The sequence below is a fragment of the Sapajus apella genome, unplaced genomic scaffold, assembly GCF_009761245.1.
Source record: "Sapajus apella isolate SASKATOON/1434 unplaced genomic scaffold, GSC_monkey_1.0 scaffold19, whole genome shotgun sequence".
In the NCBI taxonomy this organism is placed as follows: domain Eukaryota; kingdom Metazoa; phylum Chordata; class Mammalia; order Primates; family Cebidae; genus Sapajus; species Sapajus apella.
The window spans coordinates 9,968,730-9,974,877 of NW_022436959.1; the positions used below are offsets into that span (position 1 = coordinate 9,968,730).

Below are 6,148 nucleotides of genomic sequence, written 5' to 3' on the forward strand. Positions count from 1 at the left end.
GGATGAGGGCTATGTCTGTTAATTGTCTGTAATACGATGTCAACCAGCATCTGTGAGATTGGGCCCAGTTTGAGCCCTGTTTAAATGAACACCTGGTTGTTTTGCCCAGGAGCAGAGACAATTTGTGCATGAAACAGTGTTGTATACTGCAGGGCATAGCTCTGGGAGTTGGAACCCAGCTTGAACACTTGAGAGGGCACCCTGTCTCTTTAGCAGGTATTTAACTTCTGGGTGCCTCAATTTCTCCATCTGCAAAACAAAACTACTAATAATACCTAACTCATGAAATTGCTATGAAGATTCAAGGAGAAAATAAATGTAAAATACTTAAAGCAAAGCCTGGCACATAATACATGCTCAGGAAACTAACAAGCTATTCTTGTTAGTCAGCCATGAGCCAAGCCAGGAGCTTCTTCCTGCCCACATCCTTCCTGGAGGAGGCAGCAACAGCAGATTTCTTAAGAGAATCCCGAAGCATCCCAGCAACCCCACCACGCCGTCTTTCCCGGACACCATGAACCACACTGTCCCAACCTTCTTCACTCCCGCCAGCACCAACCGTCCCCCGAACTATGAGATGCTGAAGGAGGAACATGAGGTGGATGTGCTGGGGGTGCCCCACAACCCTGCGCCCCCGACATCCACTGTGATCCACATCCGAAGCAAGACCTCCGTGCCTGACCGCGTCATCTGGTCCCTGTTCAACACCCTCTTCATGAACTCCGGCTGCCTGGGCTTCATAGCGTTCGCCTACTCTGTGAAGTCTAGGGACAGGAAGATGGTTGGCAACCTGACCGGGGCCCAGGCCTGTGCCTCCACCGCCAAGTGCCTGAACATCTGGGCCCTGATTTTGGGCATTATCATGACCATTCTGCTGATCATCATCCCAATACTGATTCTGCAAGTCTATCAGTAGATCCAGAGGAATCACCCAGGCCAGGGGCTCCGTCCCTGACCTGTCTCCCATGTACTCCAGCTTCCATTCCTCGCCCTGCCCCCAGCCCATCCTGTATCAGCTCTTTACCCTCACATACTTTTCTACAGTCGAGTTCAATAAAGTGCATGTGCTCCTGGAAAAAAAAAAAAAAAAAAAAGAGAATCCCAAAGAGGGCTGGTGTGTTGGACAGTGACCTTCCCTGAGAGAAAGCTCAGACACCCCAGAGGCCTGATTGAATGCCACCACCTTCATGGAAGACTGTCTCAGGAAAGGACGTTCCAGGCAGTGAAGTCAATAAATGAGAAGATAACACTTGCAGATAATGGTCCCAGGTTGCCCAAATATCTCCAACGAATCATCAGAAACAGAGCATCAAAACAGCATCTCTGTGATCTTAAGCATGCAGCTGGTTTATGAGGAAAACATTTTCAACTCTGTTTTAAAATTTCATCTTTTAACTTATTTGATCATAGGAACCTAGGAGCAACCTGTTGGGATAATTTGTTCATAAGGTTTCTGAACCTCTGGAGGCTTTGAATATATGAAGAAATAAGATCATCACATTCTCGCAAAATACATCATACCCTCCCATTATAAGGCAGCTTCTGAGGCCCAGATTTGAGCATCCTGTTGGTAACATAAGGACAGAGCCAGGTGCAATGAAGAATAAAACTTAGCAACAAATGATCTGGGAAACAATAGTAATGTCAGCAAATCAGTGGCTAACATTCATTCTGCACCAGGCCCTGTGCTAATTATTTTTGGATGGATTATCCCATTCAATCCTTCGAATCTCTGTGAGGAAACTGAGGCAATGAATCATTAGGTAACTTGCCTGAGACCTAGTAGAGCCAAGCCCCAACTGTGTGCTCCTGGGCTGGCCACCTCCCTGGATCTCAGTGGCGTCCTCTGTCAAAGGAAGAGTGGACTAGATGATTTCAAAGGACCCTCTAACACTTAGATTTCATGTTACTGTGAAATTGTCACCCCCTTCCACTAATTTTGGATGGGAAAAAAGCCTTTTGTAATACAGTTTGCTTTGAAAAGAACAGGCTCCTTCCCTAATATTATTATTAAACAAAAGTTTGAGTGTTTTGGTCAGAAAACATAAGGGCTCTGTATAGCCAGATATACAACAGTGCTTGTGTTTAGGGGTTTTGTGGGGTGCAGTTAGGGAGAGGGAAGGAGACAGAGCAGGCAATGTGCAGGAGGAGTGAGGTACTGGTTTCTGGAAAACCATGAAAGTATCTCCTGCTTAAAGTCATCAGTTCCACTAAACCAGGATCCCTGAAAACCAACCTTGTGACCTTCTGCTGGGAATACTAAATGAGCCCCCAAGGTCTTTAGAAATATGGGACTTACAAATAAGGCCAAATATTTCACCTCTGATTCTGATGAAAGGTTTATGAGCCCCAGAATAGTTCAAGCACGACATGTCTGGATTGAATATTTGGTGCGCACTTAACACCAACAGGTTTCAGAGGCTTCGTGTTTCACAACCAAACTTTGGCAGAACTGTGTTAGTTACCTGATACCCATGGTAGGGGACATTTTCTCACTTCTTGGTGCCGTAAATAGTGCAGGCTCCTGTCTGTGGCATATGTGAGCTAATTAGCCACATTAAACTTCAGGCTATGCTGGCATTGCTGTCCCTTGACTTTGTGACCATAGAGAAGAATTCTATGAAGATGATGACATGCAGCTGACTGGGGTTCTGACCAGGTAACCATTGGGAGGAGGGTTCCAGAAAATGCAGTATAGATGTTCTGCAGCTAGAGCTATGGCCGGTCAGGATCAGGTTTCAGAGATCAGACCCTCTTCACTTTGACATGCTGCTAAATGGGCCTTGGTCGTAGGCTAGAACATGAAAATAGAGATACATGAGAATAGAGCCAGAAATAAAATCCCCTGGATCTCAGAGAAGAGGCCATTCTCTCTGGAGATAAAAGAGCAGAGCTGGTGCTGATTTGTTCTCAAATCGCTACTTCATCTCATGAGATCCATCTCTTTAGGAAATAAACAAGTAGGAATAAAGGCAAGCAGTATAAAGACCATCAACACAACTCATTCTAAAAAAGAATGGCCTTGAAGATGAGTGGCAGATGATGGTTTACAAAGCCTTGCTTCACACAGAAAGTACTTGTTTCATGTTCAACAGAGAGATGAGAGTCAGTCTCCTCATCCAAGGTTGTGGATGTCAATGACTCCTGGCTGCTTTTATTCCCTATTCACTGGGTATTTAAGTACCTACTGTACGTAAGAAGCCTGGAAGAAAACAGAGATGAATAAGACAATTCAACCTGGGGGTTAAACTAAAGATGAACATCAAGCATGGAGAGGAAGGAGTAGAGGAGGGAATGGTTCTGCTGCATGGAGGGCAGAGGCCTGAGACTTTCCTTTGGAGCCCTTCTTCAGAGGCAATGGAAGAGTTGCCCAAACAAAGTTGGCAGGAGGGAAGTGTATGTATCCAAGAAGGGACGGTGAAAATGGGAGAACATTCCAGGAAGTGGAACTGCGAGCAAAGGCACACACCAAAACCACATGATACAGTCAGGAGCAAGAAACCCAGGACAACAGGACATGGGGCAGACTGGGAACACGGTGGGAGAGAAAGCTTCACAGAGCAGCCTGTGAACACCATGCTAACAAGTTTCTGCAACTCAAAAGAAGAACAAATTTAAAGAAGCCCTTTCTGGCTCTCTATGGCTTGTTCTGGGTTTTTTTTTTAAGTTTTTAAAATTTCTTTTCTTTTCTTTTTTTTTGAGATGGGATCTCACTGTGTTGCCCAGGCCAGTCTTGAACTCTGGGCTCAAGCAATCCTCCAGCCTCAGCCTCACAAAGTGCGGAATTATAGGTGTGAACCGCCATACCCAGCCTCAAATTTATTTTTAAACTGATAATTTATATGAGGTACAATATGATATTATGATACATGCATACATTGTAGAATGATTAAATCAGGCTAATTAACATACTCATCACCTCACACACCCTTTCTTTGTAGTGACAGCACTGAAAAGCTACTCTTTACCAATTTTGAAATACACAATATATTATTATTTTTATTTTGTTGGTTTGCTTTTGTGACAGGGTCTCACTCTGTTACCCAAGCTGGAGTGCAGTGGCACAATTACAACTCACTACAGTTTCGACCTCTCAAGCTCAAGCAATCCTCCAGTCTTGGCCTCCTAAGTAGCTGAGACCACTGGCTCATGCCCAGCTAATTTTGAAATTTTTTTGTAGAGAGAGGATCTCACTATGTCGCCCAGGCTGGCCTCAAACTCCTGGGCTCAGGGTGATCCTTCCACCTCAACCATGCAAGTAGCTGGGACTACAGACACACGCCACCACAGCCAGTTGATTTTTTACTTTTATTATGTAGAGACAGGGTCTTGCTATGTTGTCCAAGCTGCTCTTGATCTCCTAGGCTCAAGTGATCTTCTTGCCTCGGCCTCCCGAAGTGCTAGGATTATAGGTGAAAGCCACTGTGTCCAGCCACAATACATTATTATCAACTGCAGATCATGCTGTGCTGTAGATCACTAGAACTGATACGCCTTGTCTAACTGGCGCTTTGAACCTTTTGACTAACCTCTCCCTTTTCCCCATCCTCCCTATGCTCAGCCTCTGGTAACCACCATCCTCCTCTCTACTTCTGAGTTTGACTTTTTTAGGCTCCACATGTAAGTGAAATTATATAGTAAAGACAAAGACATAGTATTTGTCTTTCTTTGCCTGGCATATGTTACTCAGCATAATGTCTTCTAAATATGTCCATGTCAGAAGTAAGACACGTTTTTAAGGGTTTTCTTCCTTTCTTTCTTCATTTTTTCAAGAAGTTGTCTTCCTAAAATTCTCAGAGACCAAAACATTTCTAAGAGGCCAGCAACTGCGTAGATAAACTCACTTTAAGAAATAAATAAGGCCGGGCAAAGTGGTTTATGCCTGTAATCCCAGCACTTTGGGAGGCCGAAGCAGGTGGATGACTTGAGGTCAGGAGTTCAAGACCAGCCTGGCCGATATGGTGAAACCCTGTCAGTGGCTCACACCTGTAATCCCAGCACTTTGGGAGACCGAGGTGGGTGGATCGCTTGAGGTCAGGAGTTCGAGACCAGCCTGGCCGATATGGTGAAACCCCATCTCTACTAAAAATACAAAAATTAGCCAAGCATGGTGGCATGCGCCTATAATCCCAACTACTTGGGAGGGAGGCAGGCGAATTGCTTGAACTGGGGAGGCAGAGGTTGCAGTGAGCTGAGATTGCACTATTGTACTCCAGATCTGGGAGACAGAGCAAGACTCTGTCTCAGAAAAAAAAAATACAGAAATTAGCCAGGCATGGTAGCATGTGCCTATAATCCCAGCTACTTGGGAGGCGGAGGGAGAATCACTTGAACTCAGGAGGCAGAGGTTGCACTGAGCTGAGATCGTGACACTACATTCCAGCCTGGGCAATAGAGCGAGACTCTGCCTCAAGAAAAAAAAGAAAAGAAAAGAAAAAGAAAAGATACTTTCAGAGAGCAAATCAAAAAGAAGGAAAGGAAGGGTTATCTGGCTTCTCCATTAAGCCCTCAGCCTGGTTTCTTGTGGCATGGACAAGCAGGCAGAATCCTTGTTCATGTTTAGGCTTGTGTTCAGCAGAGATGCAGGCTGCCCTGTTTTTTCCTTACCAGGAGTATCACTACCCATGGTGTCCTCCCTAGCTCAGATAAACAGCTTTGGCACTAAAGACACAGGCTCAAAGCCAAAGATTGTTCTCCATGCCAGGGGGCCTGGAATCCACCCAAGGCTGGCTCCACTCCAGATCTCACTGGAGGTTATAGCCTGATGGGCACCAAAAGACCCCCATATGAGGAGTTTCCTTCCCTGGAGTGACCCATATCAGCCTCAGCTGAGTCCTGGCTTTAAACTAAGGATGTTCTGCCTGGGTTAGGGCTTCCAGGAACACTGAAGTATATCAAATTATACCCATATCAAGTTGTGTCCACATAAGCACTTGCCCTTCTTCAGAGCTGCTCCACATCTAGTACCTTTCATGATCCCAACAATGACCCTGCTGGCTGGCAGAGGAGGTGTTATCATTCTAATTTGGAAAATGAGGCCCAGATTATAGGATCCACCCAAAGTCACACAGCAGAATTCAAACCCAGCACATCTCATGTAAAAAGCAGTGTCATTTTAACATTAATTTAAAGCAATAATCAGCAAACC

General features: G+C 45.2%; 1 pseudogene; it reads left to right on the forward strand.

Moving 5' to 3' along the window:
* The first annotated feature begins 496 nt into the window (after positions 1-496).
* Positions 497-1,066, forward strand: LOC116557298 (annotated as a pseudogene).
* Positions 1,067-6,148: the final 5,082 nt, after the last annotated feature.